Genomic DNA, 20992 nt, shown 5'->3' with positions numbered 1-20992 from the left:
TGGCTATCCAAACACTAATCAGGAAGGGGAGGCTTGGATTCTTAGGGGGGATTTGAGAATTCAGAGGGAAATTAAGCACGGTGAAGTGATTTTTAAATTACGATTATTAAATCAGACAAAGAACTCCATATTTGAAGGGGCAAGGCCATTTTTCACTTAAAGGGAATGTATACCCTTTGTTTTCCGAACCAGTCAATTGTTTTAATCTTTAGATAAAACTAGATAATAAAGGCTTAATACAATAAAACTAAACTGTGCAAATTTCATTTCAAAAGGTGGTAGCATTTTTGAGCAATCGTCGAAAACCAGGAACGGTTTAGTCCACGCGGGAAGAATAATTTGTTATTGGAATATACAATCAGAGAAAAATTTCTGAGATTAATGCTTCTCAAATTTTGGGGGATTAAAACTGACATCGTTTTGCAGAACATTACAGTACTTGGAAGTGATTTGATTCTGTAAATGCTTTAGCGGAAGCTATTATACTTGGAAGTGATTTGATTCTGTAAATGCTTTAGCGGAAGCTGCTATACTTGGAAGTGATTTGATTCTGTAAATGCTTTAGCGGAAGCTGCTATACTTGGAAGTGATTTGATTCTGTAAATGCTTTAGCGGAAGCTGCTATACTTGGAAGTGATTTGATTCTGTAAATGCTTTAGCGGAAGCTGCTATACTTGGAAGTGATTTGATTCTGTAAATGCTTTAGCGGAAGCTGCTATACTTGGAAGTGATTTGATTCTGTAAATGCTTTAGCGGAAGCTGCTATACTTCTAACCAAGTCAGTTTTGTTGCCATTAATTACAAATATGTAGGTCTAAAACTTTCCCTTTACAGTCTATAAAGAAGATCATTTTATAGGGGCAAAACTAAGGAAAAGACTGGGCCCACTCTCAAAGAACAGATTTAGCAAAGTACAATACAATCCGCTTAGAAGAAATGGTTAATCCAGCTTAAATACACGTACTACATCATAATATGTACTCTTTGGGACTGGCCTTTGGCCTGTGGTTCAGTGTAAATTTCGAATCCCTTGCGCGGTACCATGTTAAAAGGGATTTCTTTAGTTTTGTGTACAATGTACAGTTATGTGCAACCATACACAACCCCTGTTCCAAATGGAACACAACAGTTCCAAATGGTTGGGCAACTCACTGGAAATTGTTACCCAGAGAAAGAAAGTTACAGGCCAAAACTAGCAAAAAACACAAAGAAAAACCACAAGCATTTTCAACCGAATGGAGCTTTCCCACACACGTCAAGAGGTGTATTCATGGGCTCCAAGTGATTGTGCAATTTGCAGCAGAGACTGTCAATTTATAGTGTTTCCATTTCTCCCAACTGTTTTTATATATACCTCCTACCTACGTACATTTGCATCTTTGTTAGAACATTTTGTTGAACAAATATTGTTCATGGAATGGCAGTCAAATTGACACAAACCAAAACAAGTCCACACAATTGTTAGCAAAGATTTCACATACGACAGGGTTCAAATTCATTGGGGAAATCCACAGGGCTCAGATACGTTACTGGCCCAAACCCAAATGCTTAAAGGCAGTGGACACTATTGGTAATTACTCAAAATAATTATCATCATAAAACCGTTCTTGATTACGAGTAACGGGGAGAGCCTGATAGTATAAAACATTGTACTAAAACAATGTACACATCCAAATGATGCTCGACCGCATCATGTCCGGCATGTCCCTAGTATAATCAAAGTACGGCAATTCCGTTCGTAGTACGTCCTTCTCGTTTTAAGTTTGGGGCTACTACTTGCAGGATGGGATGGTCGCCTGAAAAATTTGAGCAGGCTCAAAGTCCTGGAGCACGTATTCCAATCAAACTCGTCCGAGCCCTTCTATGAAGTTCTTAAAAAGATCCAAAAAGTTGCTACTACGTCCACTCTGTTTGCATACAGTTTAAAGGGAAGGTACAGGTTTGGTAATTGTCAAAGACCAGTCTTCTCTTTTGGTGTATCCCATCATAACCATAAAATAACAAGCCTGTGAAAATTTGGGCTCAATTGGTCATCGAAGTTGCAAGAAAATAATGAAAGAAAACATCTCTTGTTGGACGAAATTGTGTGCTTTCAGATAAGAATAAAACAAGTCTTTTATTATTTTAGTGAGAAATAACCTCTTTCTCAAAACCAAGTTACTTCAGAGGGAGTTGTTTCCCACAATGTTTTAAACTATCAACAGCTCTCCAATGCTTGTTACCAAGTAAGTTTTTAAGTTAATATTTGTTTTGAGTAATTACCAAACGTGTACCTTCCCTTTAAGTCTGTTCGGCTACATTTTTCAGAATGTAGTGGGAACGAATTTGGTGTGATGGGGTATAAATAAAGACCAAAGAATGGACTACTTCTCTATGGTTAGACTTGATTTAAAACTGTCTTAAAACCGATTTGAGTACTGTGTCTGACCACATCAATGACAACTGAGGATTTTAAAACACTACCAACCATCTTTTCAATTTCCTGGCATTCAGATTGATTCAACTTCCTTAATCTCTTCTTTAATCAGCTTTAGCTAAAAGCTCAGCTGGAGGGATTAATGGGTCTGCTATAACATGGCACAGTGACAGAGTGACTTAATCCCTAGTTAGGGGGATTGTAGGATTCCACTGGGAAAAAGAGAGAGCAGGCACTGTAAGAAGTGGTGGAAATTTGTTTCAAACAGATACTTTTTCTTGCAGAGCATCGAGGACGATAGAAAAATTTACTAAAAAGTAACTTCTGCCAAAAATAGTTATAATAATCGCCTGATGGAAACTTTGTACTACAAGGTTTCCTTGTAGGACATTCCTTTGGCCAGATGGCTTTGAATTAAAACCACCAATTCAATAGAATTTTTCTTCCCTTCATGTATGTGACATGATTTAAATTTTAAAAACAAAATGTTTAAAATGGCCTCTGATATTAAATGAACACGTTGCCTTGGATCGGACGAGTTGGTCTATTAAAAGCGTTTGAAAGCGTTTGTTATGAAATGCATATAGTTAGAAAGATGTTTTAAAAGTAGAATATAATGATCCACACAAGTATCACCCGAAATTGCACGGTTTCCTTTTCTGTCGCGAACTATCACGGTCGGCCATTTATGGGAGTCAAAATTTCGACTCCCATAAATGGCCGACCGTGTTAGTCAACAGGGTAAAAAGAAAACCGTCTGATAAAATACTGCATACTGCATGCTCGAGACTTAATTTACCCACGAATGTTGAACAAAACAGAAACTAAAGGTTGGTTAAAGGTCATGTTAACATTCATGTTTTACGAGTCCTCGCTTGTACATTAATAACCTCAGGCTGAGTGAACACAGGGTGCCTGCCTAAAGCTCAGACCCATGTCTCCATGGGTTAACCACATCAGGGAGGAAAGTGGTCTCAGATTCCTTACTCAGGAGCCTCTTGTTTGTCGGGAGGGTAAATTCAATTGAAGTTTGTCCTTAAAGATTAATTGCTGTTTCTTGGACTTGTGCTTGCCTTCCATTGGTCTACCAGTTGAGCCGCAAACAGTGCCATGCATACTATGAAAATTGTCTACTGCGTACACATCAACATTTTGTGTGATCATCATGCACAACCCCCAAGTACCCTAAGTTTTATCACGAAAGGCATTTAGTTACTTCCGACTCAATAAAAGCAAACAAGACGACCCCTACTTACTCCACGCTAAGCGTCCAAACAAATTTGACTTGCTTCTTGAGGAAAATATATATTTGGATTGTGGTAACACCATGTGTGTGTCTAGAACTGTTTCAGCTTTCTATTCTACTATCACGGAGTAGTTTCTTGAGGAAAGCAAACAAACAAACAACAGGATCAGAAAACACTCAAGAAATGCTACAAATTGATCAACTGATAGACTCCACGGGTGAGTCATTGTTGACTAAAAGGTCTTAACTAGAATCCACAGTTAGAGTAACAGTGTATTGACTCCTTGCACCAACATCACACAAAGATCCGCAACATCGACTGGCTCGGAGGGACTGGACAAGTCTATGAATCTGGATTACAACACTAGTATGAATCTGGATTGCAACACTAGTAACTTGTGTATAAATATTCTCCAGTGCTTTTTAAATTATTTATATAAAAAATGTAAATCTGTACCATAATTCAGTCTTTGGGCTGCGACAAGCAGATGTTTTTAATAATAAACCAGTAATAATAAAATTAATAGTATCTCTTTTAGTAATTTATGTTTCAATATCTGTAAATAGGTTAACCAGAACCATGGAATTGCTCCGTGAAAAAAACTAACATCGCAAATCAAAACTTTCACTGAACTAGCCAGCCAGCCATCGATTTCACCAATCTCTTCCTTACTTGGGATTAATTCGTAGGACTTAGGACGGGTTCAGTTGTGATCCAAATACGTAGGACGCATTGAACTCATCCTAAGTTAGGACGGGTTACTCATCCTAACTCGAGATAGGATTGACCCTAGCGTTTCGTGAAATCAGAAACTATAATGGACCACTAATAAATGACTGGCTGGCCAACATTTTATAGTGCACCTGGCCAGAGTGCACCTTGCCAGCAAACCACAGAACACTGCATGGTTCTCAGTCTGTAAATATGTTAACTTCATGTTTTTATATTTGCAACCACAATGTAGTTTCATTTGAGATGCACACTGTTGTGTGCATCTCAAATGAAACTACAGTCTGCGCCCATATTATTGTTCATTGATGCAGATCAAAGTCAACTCTGAACACAATGAGAGTTCCCAGAGGATGAAACCAGACCCCAGTTCCCTGCTGGGCCATGGGACAAATTAAGGGCAAATTTAGGGTTTACTCTGAATCCACAACAATAGAGGAAAATCAACAATAACCTAAACCAGTCAACTGTGACCATTGAATTCAGAACGCAGTAGTACTTTACACTAGGCCTACAATGTACACTGTAGGAGTGGTTTCAATTTGGCAAAATTTGTAGCAGTACAAATTTTGCACCATTGAAGTTTATGATAATAGTGTACGTTTCCGGTCCCGTTTCAACTTGCTACTTTCCCAGTGAACACTTCGATCATTTTATGCCAATAGACAGTGCAAGTATTGTACATAAGTACTTAAACCAAGCTGGTCCCTATACTGAGATTATTCATTCCTCAGGTCTCAGGGTTGTGATCCAGTGTTCATTTTGAGCCCTTGATGACTGCATTCTTGCCAGTTTGCAAGCTGATTTAATATTGCTTACCAATCAATTTCTTAGAAATTGTGGGTGGGTGGGTCACAAAAGAAGTAACTGAAAATCATAAGAATTAGTTATTAGTTTAATGAAAAAGAAGAACAAAATTGCAGCTGACCAAGATTCAATTTTACTACAAAGTTGTTTGTTTTTGTCAGGCATTACTTTGTTCTTCAGTAATTATAATATTAATATGAAGCCATTTAATTCTTAAAAATTTATAGTTGGGTGGATCAAAATATTTTTTGTTTCTAAAGGCCCCTTAAGCACTAATTTCATTTTATATTTTTTTGTCAAAATTGCATTTAAATGTATTTAATGTTATAAATGGTTTTGGTTGCTCGTTTTAAACTCACGAAAAATTCTTCAATATATGTGCACTTTAAGAACTAAATCTTATCCAAACATCCTGAGAGTACAGCTTCAGGATGTCCCTCATCTAGAAACGATCTCCGTACCGGTCCGCCACTTATAGCCAGATTTACGTTCCTATCGAAGCACTTGGGACGAGATTACTCTGTCAAATCACTGGGAAGAGATATCCTATTATCGTAAATTCCTGACTTTAAGGCTTCTGGCATTTTCGTAGCGAAGGGAAAGAGGATTGGAAAATGTGGGACTGGCAGTGGCAGTTAGCCGAAAATATAATGGGGTTCACTGGGGATGAATTCCCTTACAACATGGCAAAATGCTACACAAAATGTATCAGAAATACTAAACTCATAAAGTGTGCACAGACCAGGTCAAAATATTTTGGGAAAAATTACTTGATGAAATCGTTGCTTAAAACTAAAATTTGCAAAGCATGTTCCACGGCTCGAGAAAGTCCACAAGACTGAAGGGCTTGTATGTAGCTTAAAACTTCTACTGGACCAGAGATGATGTTACGAGATCGGAAGCAAAATGAGAAGGCCACTATCAACTCAATTTCACATTTGAGGGGTTTTTTTTCGGAACAAGAACTCAAAATTTATCAATGTAATATTCTTAAATGGGTAATTAATAAAAACTTCAATACTCAATAGAATTGAAGATATTTGTATAATTTATCAGTTAAAGTTTAAAAGGCAGGGAGGTGTAATTATTGACTGGCCCGACACTATATTCGCTGGCTTGGGGTCTGTGGTCCAGTGATAATTTTAAACCCTTCAGGAATACATCAGTGTATTGAGGATATTTTATGTGTATTTTTTTTTTAATGGAAAGTCTAATCATTTTATTTAGACTGAGGAAAAGTTTTTTCAACGTTTTTACATCAAATCCACTAACAGTCATCATGTCATCATGTGAATCAAGGGATACCCTTTCTCTCCCAAAACATACAGACACATCTCGGACTCCCATCCAACCAACACCCGCCAAAATCTATTCCCCTCGACTTGTTCTACTTTGGAGACCGAACCACAATCACACATTTGACATTTCTACGACAGTTGGATTCAGAAATGGAGCGACCGGTGCCAATTCAAGAATTGCTCTTCAAACACGCCGTCATCGTCCGTCTTGGCCAGGCCGACTCATCAACCCCCAGGGTTATCTTCCACTTAATGAATTGACAATTAGGACATGTAGGAGGTGCGTCAGATTTCTGAAACCCTAAGGGAGCGGGTTGTCCCTTGCATTAGGCCTACGACTAGGGCCTGTAATAGAGCTGCTTTAAGCACAACAAAATTATGCTTACCCAAATAAGGTTACCAGCCAAAAATACCATGTAATATTACAATCCTTAACTGGTATGCTGTTTATTGTTGCTTAGCAGAAACTGTTTAAAGGTAGGTTATACTTTTAGTATTTTTCAAAGACCAGTATGCTTAAAAAAACAAAATACAAAAAAGGTGAAAATTTTGGCTCAACTGGTCATCAAAGTTTAAAGAAAAACGTTAAAAGAAAAAGAAGAAAAAACAGCCTTGTTGCATAGAATTGTGTGCTTTCAGATGGCTAAATTTGTGAGGGAAAAATAACCGTTTCTCTATAAAACTTATATCACTCCGAAGAGGGGCAATTCTAGGGATGTTTCATACTACATGTATCAATAGCTAAAAAGTGCTCATAACATAAGTTTTTATGGTCATTCACTTGGGGAGTAATTATCCAAAGTACGCCCTGCATCTTAAGCAATAATTCCTGCTCTAAAGCAGCTGTATGAAATGATGACCCAGATGTGATTGCTCTGATGGGATCTTTGATCTGTGTTCAGAAGGGGTTAAAAAATGTTGGGCTGGATCTTTATCACCATCCCGTTCCCACTTACATCTGATTGCTCTTGGATCCAGGGCGGGGTCTGATCTGGCAATAAAGGGCGCAATCCCGCCCGATCCCGTATTACCCGGACTGGCTTCTGACCAAAGAGGAGATCAAAATGGGAACAGGGGTTTGTTGTCAGAAAGGCGAAGTGATGAATTGAACAGCTGTCATGGTGAAAACATGGCTTGTGGTTTGGGATTTATTTTTAGGGTATTACTATTAGTTTGTGAGAGGGTCAGTCAACTGAGTACACAAATTACTTGCCTTGAAATATTGCACTACAAATCACGCTACATGTAGAAGAGATATACTTGTGTACTAGTAGGCAAGTATTTTGCACACAGAAATTTTCTCCAATTGACTGTACATTTTATTATCAGATTGTGTATTCAATCTTGACTAAATCTTCCTGCATGAAAAAAAAAAAAACACTCCAGATTTTTAGCAATTTCTCAAAAATACCATTTGATGCATTTTTCATGTTAGTTTTATTGGGGCAGAGTAAATATTGTACATATTTCTTATACAGGATTTGAACAGCCGAACACGTAAAAAGACAAAAGATTCTAGCCAACTTTCTCTTAAAAATATTACCTCTCTGTGAGGGTATGTCTTACCCAACGCCACATTGGCTGAACATTGACGATGCACAGTAGCTCAAACAACAACGTTGAATGAAGCCAAAGCAATAACAGCAGTTTAGTCCCCTTTTTGAACAGTGAGCTAACCCTCCCCTAGGTGTAGATTGAAAAACAGTTCTTCCAAATTACACAATACAATTTCAGTGTACAATACACGTGTATGAAAAAAGATACACCTGAGACGGAATTCAACAAATTTTGAAAACAGGGTGTGACAACTACACCTCCCACTGTGAACTTAATTTCAAAACCAACTCAAGCGAGTTTCCAACTTAATTTCTTTCACGTGTGCTGAGCTCGCATGCAGGCCTGAGACTTGAAGGATGCAACGAAGATGACTGCCTCCTTTCCTCCTCATCATTTTCTTGGTGCCCTTCAAATGCTCAGCCCGTAAAAATTTACATTTTCCTCAAAGGGTGCCGCAGTGGACACTATTGGTAATTACTGAAAACAATTATTAGCACAAACCTTACTTGGTTACAAGTAATGGGGAGAGGTTGATAGTATATAAAACATTGTGAGAAATGGCTCCCTCTGAAGTACATGTATAGTAGTTTTTCGAGAAAGGAGTAATTTTCCACGAATTTGAGTTTGAGACCTCAGATTTAGATTTTGAGGTCTCAAAATCAAGCATCTGAAAGCACACAACTTCGTGTGACGAGGGTGCTTTTTCTTTCATTATTATCTCGCAACTTCGAGGATCAATTGAGTTCAAATTTTCACAGGTTTGTTATTTTATTCAATATTGAGATACACCAAGTGAAAATGAGAAGACTGGTCTTTGACAATTACCAATAGTGCCCAGGTTTTTTTTTAGGAGAACTTACCCTTGCCCTTTCAAAAATGAAGCAGGCCCATGCATCCCTAAGACAACCCAGCATCCCTCTTATATATCACCCTATTATCTTATCATTACTAACTCAAATGATCCACATCCAAGAATTTGACCTCCCCTTGAGATCTTGAGATGACATCATTATCGGCCATAGAGATCGACCAACAAGACGACACAGGAGCCGGGAGCAAGGATGAGCTGCTTGACAACGTTAAAGAAGGAATCGTGATGACCCTACCACCCTGACCATGACCACTATCATGACCTGCCTTTATTGCAAATGAACACCCTTCCACAAGGTGTTTTAAAAAGGGGCTTTTTACTTTTAGACACCGCTAGACTGATTCTACATTTATAAATGTAACAACTCCATCAGACCAGGCCCAATTTCATAGAGGAGATGCTTTTAGCACAAAATGTAGCTACAGTAAGCACGTCTGTCTCCTGAAAAGGTCAAAACATTACCGATGCCAGCAGAGATAGGCCTGTGTAATAAGTAATTAATTAGTTCTCTGTTGGCGGGACAGACGTATTAATCCCCATACTTTTGTTAAAGCCATTGGACCCTTTCGGTACAGAAACGAAAATAAAAATTCACAGATTTACAAATAACTAACAGGGTTTACAGAAGGTAATGGTGAAATACTTCTCTTGAAATATTATTCCATGAAATGCTTTACTTTTTGAGAAAACAGTAAAACAATATCAATTCTCGTTAACGAGAATTACGGATTTATTTTAAACACATCATGACACGGCGAAATGCGCGGATACAAGGGTGGGTTTTCCGGCTATTTTCTCCCGACTCCGATGACCGATTCAGCCCAAATTTTCACAGGTTTGTTATTTGATATAGAAGTTGTGATACACGAAGTGTGGGCCTTGGACATTACTGTTTACCGAAAGGGTCCAATGGCTTTAAGCCACTGGCCTGGTGACCAGTCTTTTTTCTTTGTGTTTTTCTTCCACTCTGTGCTTTTTAACATGTGTTCTGCGCCTCTGATCATTTTGTATGTAAGGGGCGCAATATAAATTTTAAATATTTTTTATTAATATCATTATGGACTCAACGCAATTTCAAGCATGAATTATATACATTGCACACTGCACTGTACTTCACACTTAATACCATACAGCCTCCATGTAGTCCAGTAGTCCACTATTAATCCTTACCACCAACTAGTTGCAATGCAAACCAGGCTACTGTCAATGCATCAAACATTAAAATGAAAACCTGCTAAATGCAGTAAAATGTAACACAGTTGAAATGAAAAAAATGCAACATGTAACCTATTGTAATGTACAAGTATGCAGTGTTTAAATGAAACCTTGCTAAATGCAGCAAAATGCAATTCAATTTGTTTGCATTGTACCGAAATGGTTTGCGTCTGCATTAACTTTTTCAGATACAGTGCTAAATGCCTAACAATGTTTTGAAGTATGTTGGCTTGGGACTGGGATTGCACATTATGCCAAGGTTACATGTACATAGAGAACCATGCTAAACACAGCATAGTGCAACAGGGTATAGGGGATTTGAGTCCATTGCCAGGGTTACAACATAATACAACTCAAGCCTTCCTGTTTGGTGCATTTTGCTGTGTTGGGCAGCTAAGGAAAGTTGCCTTTACCCCCAGCACAGTGAGCCTGTCAGGGCTCCCATTACAAACAGCAGCTGTAGCACAAAAAGTAGCTACATGTATAGAAGCACAACAAAAATATGCTTTTATGAGAGTAATTAAGGTCAACAGCCAAATAGTGCTGGGCGAATAGTGAAATTTTGATAATCGGATACCGCTGGCCAACTATCCGAAATTAACCGGATATTCGAATATTTTGGGGGGTTTTTTTGCCGCTAGAGGGCGCTGTTCGTTTGTGAATGAGATCGTATGGGCGGATTGATATTAGTTTTAGACAGTGTCACGCGGTTCATTCATAAAAATAACCGGATCTAATTTAAAGATGGCGATTTGCTTTTTCTTTTGATTGTGATTGACTCTACGTGAAGGAAAACTTTCGTAATCTTTGAACAAATTACGTCAGAAATGTCATTGTTTTAACTTTTCACGGAGGTGAGCATAGTTAAATACTTAATTTATGCTGTTTTATGCTGTCTTAATAGAAGTTTCATAAGGATTCAGACAAAACATTCCTATCAGTTGTCGCCCGACGTCCGCGGATATTCGGATATTAAAAGAATATCCGTTTACTTGGTTGTAACATGGTTATTCCTCCATGGTTGTAATTACAGAACTATCCGGTTTATAAATAGGTATTCGCGCCCTATGCGGATATCCGGTTAAGAAAAAAAACGCATTCGCGGTTACGGATAGGAAAACCTATTCGCCACTAACGGGATATCCCAATAATTCGCCCAGGCCTACAGCCAAAGTATTGTCACATGTACAATCTGTGATCCACACAGTGTGCCTATCCTGCTTTTTAAAATAAATGTTTATTAAAACATAATTCTCTGAGCAGCTGTATGATCAGTACGATATTGGGGCCAGGCGTGTCTGTACTACACCACAATGTGTGTACTACACCTACATGTAGTACTGGGAACATTCACAAATGATTTGTTGGCATTGTCAAAATTAAAGGCAGTGGACACTATTGGTAATTGTCAAAGACTAGCCTTCACAGTTGGTGTATCTCACCATATGCATAAAATAACAAACCTGTGAAAATTTGGGCTCAATCGGTCGTCGAAATTTGTGGAAAATTACTTCTTTCTTGAAAACCATGGCACTTCAGAGAAAGCCGTTTCTCACAATGTTTTATACCATCAACTTCTCCCCATTAATTGTCACCAAGAAAGGTTTTATGCTAATAATTATTTTGAGTAGTTACCAATAGTGTCCACTGCCTTTAATGCTCTGCTCCCAACGATCCCACTCTTTATACTCTATGCTCTAGCCAAGCATAAAACCTTAGTCTCGAATTATCCATATATTTTTTTGTGCACGGTCAAACAGTAGCCTCATACAAGGTTTCAAATACCTTTTTCACAATTAAACTTTTATAATCACCAACAAATTTTGTACAGCTGAGTGGTGTTGACACCCCTGCAACTGTGACTATAGGGAGGGAGTCAAATGGTGCATTATGAAGAACTTCTGTGGAATTGTAAGGGTTATAGTAACAGCTGGATGATATCCCGCATATTTGGAGGGTGTTGTATGCTTGGCTTTGTAAACGCCTCTCCAATCTCCACAATCACATGACAGAAAGGATGGAATGCCGCCATGACGTGCGTACTACGTTCAAAGTCAGTACTGCATCATAAAGTATGTTTTAATAATAATAACTTACAAGGTTGAGTGACATTACACAATAAAGCATGAAATGTATGTGATATTGAAATCGTTTACAGGGTCAGACAGTTTTTCGCTGTACTAACATTTTTTTGCCCATCAAAAAAGCTTGAAAAAATAAGTTTATAATGGCTGTAAAATTACAAGACCGGTGTTAAAAAAAGAGAGTCAAAACAAGTAAGTAGCCCAGCGAACAAGGTGCTGTGTTGCATGGGGCTAATAAGTAATACAAAAGAATAATGACTGCGGGTCTGTTGAGTGCCAAAACATCTCTGACTCTGTCTAGTTATTAATACTATTATTAAATATTATTTATCGGTACAAAAACAATACATTTACAAACAAAAATAGTTGAACATTTTAAAATTAAAATAAATAAAAAAGTTTTATCAATTAAAACAAGTTTTTAAATAAATTGTCTTTATTTCAACCATTTGTCCATTCTACATCTCCATCACATATGATTCTACCAAAGAATTCATTGTTTGTTGTAGACTGAATGTGTATGGTTGGCTCAACCATGTCAGTTCAACATTTTATATCAATAATTACACCTACCTTTCAAACTTTCATTCCAATCCACCCTACGCCTTGCTGTTCTTCCGAGTCTGTTGGTCCTGCTGGCAGCTCAACTACACCGGCCACTCTGTAACTTTCCACGGCCTACGACTGCCGGCGGTGACGGTTGCACCAGACGAGACCACTGCAACGGTCCCCCGTCACTTTGACTTGAGTTTGAAAGAGAGTAGAAACAGAAACAGGTTCCTTTGTATCCAAACCCAACCAGTATCAAAGTCAAACTCTCATGATGGTGTAGCTGTTTCGAAGAAGCTTCACAAAAATCACAGTAGAAGGGAGGAGTCCTGTCCTGTTTCTTAAAACTAAACTGCTGAAATACAACAACTAGTGTATGTCAGTCGTGTACGGTGTGTGTGTGCGCGCATATATATATTGCAGCATTGCACTTCTTTGCATGCGAGGGATCATCATCAACATCGATGATGCAAGAAAGAAACTCACGGTTTAGTTATGCAGCGCCCTCCTTAGTTTCGGTTATTAAACGAGGGCGTCCTTCAATCTTCAGCAACAACAAAACTTGTTCAGATGTTGAATGCTATCATAACCTGTGACATCACATGTTTACAAAAGAGCCACCAAGCCTCGACTTCCTGCAGGCATGATTTGTACTCAGCCTATAATGGAAGAACTTACATAAAATCTCATACTAAAATGGAGATTGCACTGTCCCACTTACATCTGTGCTACTTGTCAAAGCCTATACAGCATCTGGGCACAAACTCTTATCTGTTTATCAACTTTTGATATGAAGAAAGGGGCTCATATCAGCTTTTACTTTTATAACTCTTGGATTTATGTGGAAATTATCACACAAAATGTCAACATTCCCATGTGACCAGTGCAGTATCTTGCCTGCCAGACTACCAAAGATTGTACAAGGTCCAAACTGAACGGATGCTTTATATATAGTGTTGGCCCTTACCACACAATCAAACAAGACAACTTCAATAAGGCAAACCATGACTTATCCCAGAAACAGATCGTCGATTTCACCATCACAAAGATAACCTTTAAGAGTCCTTATGAAGTTAGGACGACGGCGAGTAACTCGTTTGAACTCTCGCCGCGTCATGGTTTACAGCATTAATTAATTTACCTCCATGGCTCAGTCTTCTTCCTCCATGCATATTTCTACCTCAGTGGTTTGAGAGTGAAAACAAACTAGTGATGTCCATATACGGGTCGTTTACTTTCTTGAGTTTATTAAGCACAGTTTTTTTTTTTTTTTTTAATCTTCCTTGCTCTATGATTTGACATACTTAGCCTCTACCTTTGTGATTTGAATTCGGATATCTCCACCTTGTATTCCATTATAAACAGACGTACATGTCCATGGGCACTTGCACATTATTAATATAATGTTCATGCATGCTTGGTGGTTGCGCATGGCCCTAATGCAAAGAAGGTAAAACACGCCCATTTTGCTAAGTAGCCTTATCTTTCACGGGGAAAAAAATACATGAACGGGGGCGGGGCGGTGCTTAAATGAATGGGGGTGGCTCTGAATGCTGGTCATCTCGCCACCTAGCAAGCTCACCACCAACAAAGCGGCTCGCCCCGGGTCGTTACAAAGTCCCCCCCCCCCCTAACAATGTCGCCCCCAAACAATGTCGTCCCCCTGGCAAAGTCGCCCCCTGACAATGTCGCCCACAGACAATGTCGGCCCCTAGCAAAGTCGCCCCAAGAAAATAAGTAAGGATTCTTAGTATAATGGCTTTTGCCAATTCAATTATTGTATTGGAAAGAATATAAAGTAGAGCCTACTGACAATGTCGCCCCCAGCCAATGTCGCCCCCCCCAGCGAAGTCGCCCCCAAGAAAATAATTAAGGATTCTTTATGTAATGGCTTAATTATTGGAAATAATATAAAGTAAAGTCTGCTTGAGGAAAAACGTCATCAATAATAATAAACTCATGATTTTTGATCAATGATTTTATTAACCTCGCTCAATTTACCAAACAAATACTTTATCTGTTTTTGTTTTTTTTACAAAAATAATATTAACTGGGTAAATAGCAATTACTGAATTACAGATGTAACACTTAAAAAAAAGTCGTAAAACTAAATGTTTCTATAGTGGATACTGTGTGGAAAACTTAAAAATGAGTTTCTAGTGTAAAACTAAAATAAACAATGAGAATGATTTTTGGGCATTATCTCAGAAATTAATAATAATCCCCGATAAAAAAATACATCTTTCTAAAGCATAATTTAGGTGAACTAAAGTGAAACAAAATGTTAGAAAATTAACTTTCCTTTACAGTTTGTGTAAGAAAATTTCTACTACTTTATAGGGGAATTTTACTTGTGTCTTATCATACCTCTTTTTTTAAATATAATGATAGGCCAAACATATTTTTATGGTTCTTAATTTTTATGAAATATTTCTAATTATAAGTATTGCTTAACTTGGCTTCGCCTCGGGTTCCATTTCCCCCCTCGGGTGTACAAAGCGCCATGGATCCCGTCACAGAGTGCAACAATTGTATAATGTACCGAATTCAATTAGAAGGTCAGGCCGCTCAGTACACAAAATCAAAATTTGTCTTTGTAAAAATTCATCACATCTCAATTTTCAACAATAATAATATTTATTAAAAACTTTAAGAAACACATGGCTTTTATATTTGGCTCTTTAGACTGTGAAGTGTTTGTGGACATGAATCTGGTTGGGAAACATGTTTTAAAAGTATCATTCACACTATTTGCCTCAAAACTGCAAAGTTTTCCAATTACTTTGTGAACAAAAATGTCTGCTAATTTGAGGAGTTCAGAATTTGCTTCAACAAAATGGCAGACTGTGTTAGTTCAAGAGGGTATAACAAGAAAACCAAATAATGTTCAGGTATCTTTATGTGTGCGTAATTTTATTTTTTTTTTTGAAAAATCTTTCCAACCATGTAGGCCTATTCTTTTCATAGCAAGAACTTCCTAAAGCACAAAACACCAAACCCAAATGTAACATGTCCCTTTAAGCATCTGAGGTAATTCAACATTAAAAAGCCAGGCTCAGTACTTATTATTAAACCTTGTTTCTCCAAGAGAAACATTGCTTTTAGATTTGATGCTTTGGACTATGAAAGCATTTGTTACAGTACATGGGCAGAGGGACTTTTCGTTTTCGACGACGGATGGTTCTGCAACGGTAAAGATGACATTTGGTGTCATCTGCGCATGCGTCGGCTTTGAGGACGGTCGTCCCTCAATTTCTACGACAGTACTTGGGATGAATCTTCGTTGTGCTGAAAACGACAACGCTTAGCTGAACAACCGTCGCAGAACCATCCGTCGTCGAAAACGAAAAGTCCCTAATATCCACACTATGGGCACAAATGAACGAAAGTTTGGATAGTTAGTAACAAAATTAAGTATGTTGTCATGTATTTTTGTCTGTGTACATTCAGAAGCACATGAGGATTGTGGTTAAAAAAAAAAGATGCCTGTCTTACAAAATTATCCGTTTAGTCCATCAGTGTGGAGTTGCCCACATGGGTGATATGAATCTGGGCCCAATTTAATAAAGCCTAAATGCAAAATAACTGGCTCAGCACAGACAAGTATTGCTTAACAGAAACAGGTTTCCAACCAAAATAACATAGCAAGTAAATTTGTCAAGAAGTGTTTTCTGCCTAACAGCTTTATGAAATAGGGCCCTAGTTGGAAACATGTTTTGGAAGTAGTGTATAATTATCAACACTTAAAGGTGCCTCAAAACGGTGTGGTTTAATTTGTGTTTTGTGGAGTCAAAATTTCCATAAATGGAAATTTTGACTATAAAGTAAATTTACTTTATAAACTAAAATAGTCCTCCATTTTAGGAGTCCATAATTTGCTTCAACAAAATGAGAGACTGTGTTACTTCAAGAGAGTAATAGAAAGAAAACCAAACAATTTCCAGGTACATCTTTATCTGTGTGGATCATTATTTTTGTATTTTAAAACATATTTTCAACCACATCCATTTTACAGCAAGCACTTTCTAAAGCCCAAAACAGTAACACCCAACTCGAAAGCGACGTGTCCCCTTTAGGCATGTGGGATAATTCAACAATAAAAAGTCAGACTTTTTCAATCACATGGTCATCATAACCTTCTTCAAGAGACACATTGCAATTAGATTTGTGTGTAATTATCTACACTAAGGTGCCTCAAAACTGTGTGGTTTTCCTTTTACTTTGTGTTTTGTGGAGTCAAAAATTCCATAATACTTACTGTGAACTACATAGTCTGCCATTTTGAGGAGTCATGAATTTGCTTCAACAAAAACGGCAGGCTGTGTTATAGTTCAAGAGAAAACAAGCAAAAACAAATAATTTCCAGGTATATTTTTGTGGGTATAATTATTTTCTAATTTTAAAACATATTTCCAACGTCATCTATTTCATAGCAAGCACTTTCTAAAGCTCAAAACACCCAACCCAAAAGCGACGTGTCCCTTCAGACATTAGGCAACATTAAATTGTCAGGCTCAATACTTGTACTTGTCAAAACCTTGTTGTTGTTTTCGAGTCTCAAGCTTCAATAATTGCAATCACAATCAATCATTTATTTCATCAACATTTTTTAGAGACACATAAATTGCTTTTGGGGAGTTTCGGCTATGAAAGAGTTTGTTATGACATGAACCAGTTTGGACAGAATAGCATTTAAAAGTAGTGGATAATTAAACTAAAGTACTTTAAAACCGTGAGGTTTTCCAAATACTTTGTGAACTATGATGGTCTGCCATTTTGGGGAGTCAAACTGCTGCTTCAACAAAATGGCAGATCGTGTTAGTTCAAGACGGCCAAGGAAAACCAAACAATTTCCAGGTGTATTTGTGCGGATCATTATTTTCTAAATTTAAAACATCTTTGGATGACAGTCACTGAAGAGCGGCATATATAGGGTGGTGACATGGCCCTTCAGTGATACATGAAGATGTTCATCCATGACTGCACAGATATTTCTGGCTTTCGTTGAGTGGTTTCACATCACCAACCGGGATGGAAATGACTGGAAGTGGCTGTTGCGAAAATCTTGATGTAAAATGAAGAACCAATGCTTTGCAGCACTTTAGCATCATCTTGTTTGCAGTGGCTCTTTGGTGAATGTCCTTGATGCATGCATTGAGTTTCATTAGTACAGTGTTGCGGTCTGGCATAAACATGTGTCCGTGGTCGCCTCATGCTCACATTGTAATGGGGACGCATTCCTGGAGTCACCCTCCTCATCACCTGTTCTCTTTCAATCTCTCCCAATGTGGAGAAGATGTTATCAAAGTACTGCAAGATAAACAAAAATCAAAGAAAAACCAAATAACTAGTAGAAATAATTATTGGTTACTTCACCTCTGTAGGTAATCGAGACATTCCAACCCCTCAGCTTTAATGGAAACATAATGAACTTACTTCTGTTTTGTGTTAAAAATAGGTATGAGTTCACTCTTTATCGTAAAACCTTGGCCAATTGGCTAAGAATGATAATCTAATATTAATAATCTACCATTCGGACAACCTCTCATTGAGCCAAATACAGTGAAGGCAACCTGCTCGATCATTTGTAAGTTAAGGACAAAAGGTCTGGAATCCGGAATTACACAATATCCCCCAGAAAAGGGGAGATTTAAAGCATGAATTCCAGTACCCTCCATATATTTTTATGAGGGATTCAAAGCATAGCACGGTAGGTGATGCCTGCCTATAGCCTGTGCAGGCAGCACAATAGATTTCCCGGTTCAAATAATATGGTCAACTGACCATAAGAAAAATGGATGACCATAAGAAAAACGGCGTTTCTAAGGTGGCCACCATAAGCTATAGTTTGAATAAGATTTGACTTTGTGTACATCATCAGACATGGTTAAAATTATGGACAAAATTGCACAGCTTTCGCATGGGGCACTTTCGTAATATTTGCAGGATCTACATGCAGATTTGACATTGTTGTTCTGATGCAACGAACTTTGATAAAAGGTTTTACATAAACACCATCAAAATACCTTCTCCATAGCATCTGCACTCAGGCCTGGAATAACATGCAGGCTACGGAGACCATCGGTCTCCATTGCCCCATGTCTTGGCCTTGGTGCCCTTCAAAAGTTTCCCATCGAAGTGCCCTTTGCAAAATGCAAATGGCCTTGCCCTTCCAACATGAAATTCCAGGCCTGCTCACGAGTCTGTCTACACTGCTGCCCCTTTCAATGTTCGATTTATCTTTTACATAAGAATTTGTTGTTATAATAATTCTGAGCAGTATTACCTGAGCATCCCTTGTCGCTAGGCAACATCTGAGCAGAACACAAATAACTGAAGAGGTTTTCCATCATCTCATTTTCTTATGTCTCTTTTAGACCTGTAAAGAAAACAATTTCGAGTTGAAAAACAAAATTGACTAGAGTGGGACTCGAACCGACCACCTCCAGAATAACGTGTAGACATTTCAACCAACTGTGTCATCTGATCCCTGGCTAAACGACAGTTTAAAACGATGTATGTACAAAATAGGGACACCGACAAAGGTCTACAATGTAGATAGCTCAGTTTGAATTCTGGACAAATCTCAAATACAGGAGTTCAGTAAAACCTTTTTGTTAGCGGTACTGGGCCCAATTTTATGGCTTTGCTTACTGCAGAATTCTGTGCTTACGATCATGATTCCCTGCTTACGAGCAAGCGCCAAGTTTCTGCACTAGCCTTGCAAGTGTAGAATGCCTAGTAACAGGGAGCACACACGCGCAGAAGCCAAAAATCACCGCTAACCTGTGAAATACATTTGTTGTAAGCACAGAATTCCCTGCTTCCGTAACCTCGATTCTGTGCTTACGGTAAGCAGAGCCATAAAATTGGGCCCTGTCGTTAGCTAATTTATTTAAAGATAGAATAACAACAAACTTGACTGCAACTTACCATGTGTGTTTTGGCAGGATGATGGCAAATATTTCACTACAGTAAAGCTTCTATGGCACTTTATGTACTCGTGTCTCTTCAGCAGTCATTTCAGGGGAGGCCTTGCTGGTGGGCTGCCTCCCCAAACATCTTCCCGCACATCTCAGAGTGTCATCTTCTCAAGGATTCCTACAAGTATAAAAAAGAACATTGGGATTGAGCAAAGAAAAAAATGCCCAGTCTGTTTACCTTAAGATTCAGTATTTGATAAGTGTCGTAATACGTTAGAGCTCGAAGTACAGTTTCAATGCTGTTTAGCATGGGGTTCTTATTTAGTGTACTAAAAACGACTTCCGAAGCACACGAGACAAGTTCAGGTAGATTCAGTATTTGATGACTTTATTGACGACTCGCTCTCATAACACAGTTCAAAAGACAGACCCGCCACAGACAGACTCGCAAAAGACAAACTTGCGAAAGACAGACTCGCAAAAACAGACTTGCAAAAGACAGACCCCTGAATTTACTATTCTTTGACAGGGTGTGTGAATAATCCCCTAGGAGATTCTGCCCCCCCCCCCCCACCCCGGACTATTGTGGCACTGCGTTATTTTAAAGTTTGATATTAAAGAAAGGAGCTAGGTACAGGCGTAGGGCCTAAGGGATCTAAATTAGACAAAATGATACTGTGCCTGTGGATATAAAAGTTTATCTTCAAGTAGGCGCTAATCCTCCAATCAGATTGGCAGAATGGAGTGTGATGATAAAAACCTATATTGCACGGCTAATATCACTACCATGCGTCTTGTGTGTTCTATGTCACGCGCCAAGTTTGCTTGAAGATAAATACGTTATCACACGCGCGCTCGTGAAAATACATAAAATATAGCGCGTCTGCGTCCCATATCCAACTCGGCCTATTGCGCCAACTAGCACACAAGCCATATAACAGTATTGCCAGCCGTTCAAATATAGGTATTTTGGAATTTCAAATTGTGGTCATGAGAAACATACGGAACAGTATAAGGGAATGCTGAGCATCACAAAACACTAGTTTTTCTGGTGATGGCACCGGATTGGGACTTGAGTCAAGTCTAACTGCATGGCAAATTCAGACTGAAGCTAGACTTTATTGAGATTGCGGTATTCCTCTGCATCAGCCATTAAAAATGCCCCCACAGATGCTATCCTGCGCACCAACTCGCAATGAACGGAGGTTAATCTAACCATAGGAGGGCACTAACTCAGGTAACATTGTTTACATGAACAATTATGGTCAACATGACAGCCAAACCATGTAAAATCTC

At 38.4% G+C, this 20992-nt stretch overlaps 1 protein-coding gene across 1 annotated transcript in view; it reads right to left on the bottom strand.

Moving 5' to 3' along the window:
• The window catches only part of LOC117299949 (transmembrane protein 198-like), a 66380-nt gene extending 53227 nt beyond the window's left edge, over positions 1-13153 (bottom strand). The window contains exon 1 of the mRNA XM_033783565.1: positions 12798-13153. The gene's annotated coding sequence lies outside the window, so the exon portion shown is untranslated. The remainder of the gene's footprint in view (positions 1-12797) is intronic.
• Between the last annotated feature and the right edge of the window lie 7839 nt (positions 13154-20992).

Source organism: Asterias rubens, chromosome 15 (genome assembly GCF_902459465.1).
Source record: "Asterias rubens chromosome 15, eAstRub1.3, whole genome shotgun sequence".
NCBI classification, from domain to species: domain Eukaryota; kingdom Metazoa; phylum Echinodermata; class Asteroidea; order Forcipulatida; family Asteriidae; genus Asterias; species Asterias rubens.
Note: the sequence above shows the minus strand (reverse complement) of the source record. Positions and strands in the feature narration are given on the sequence as shown.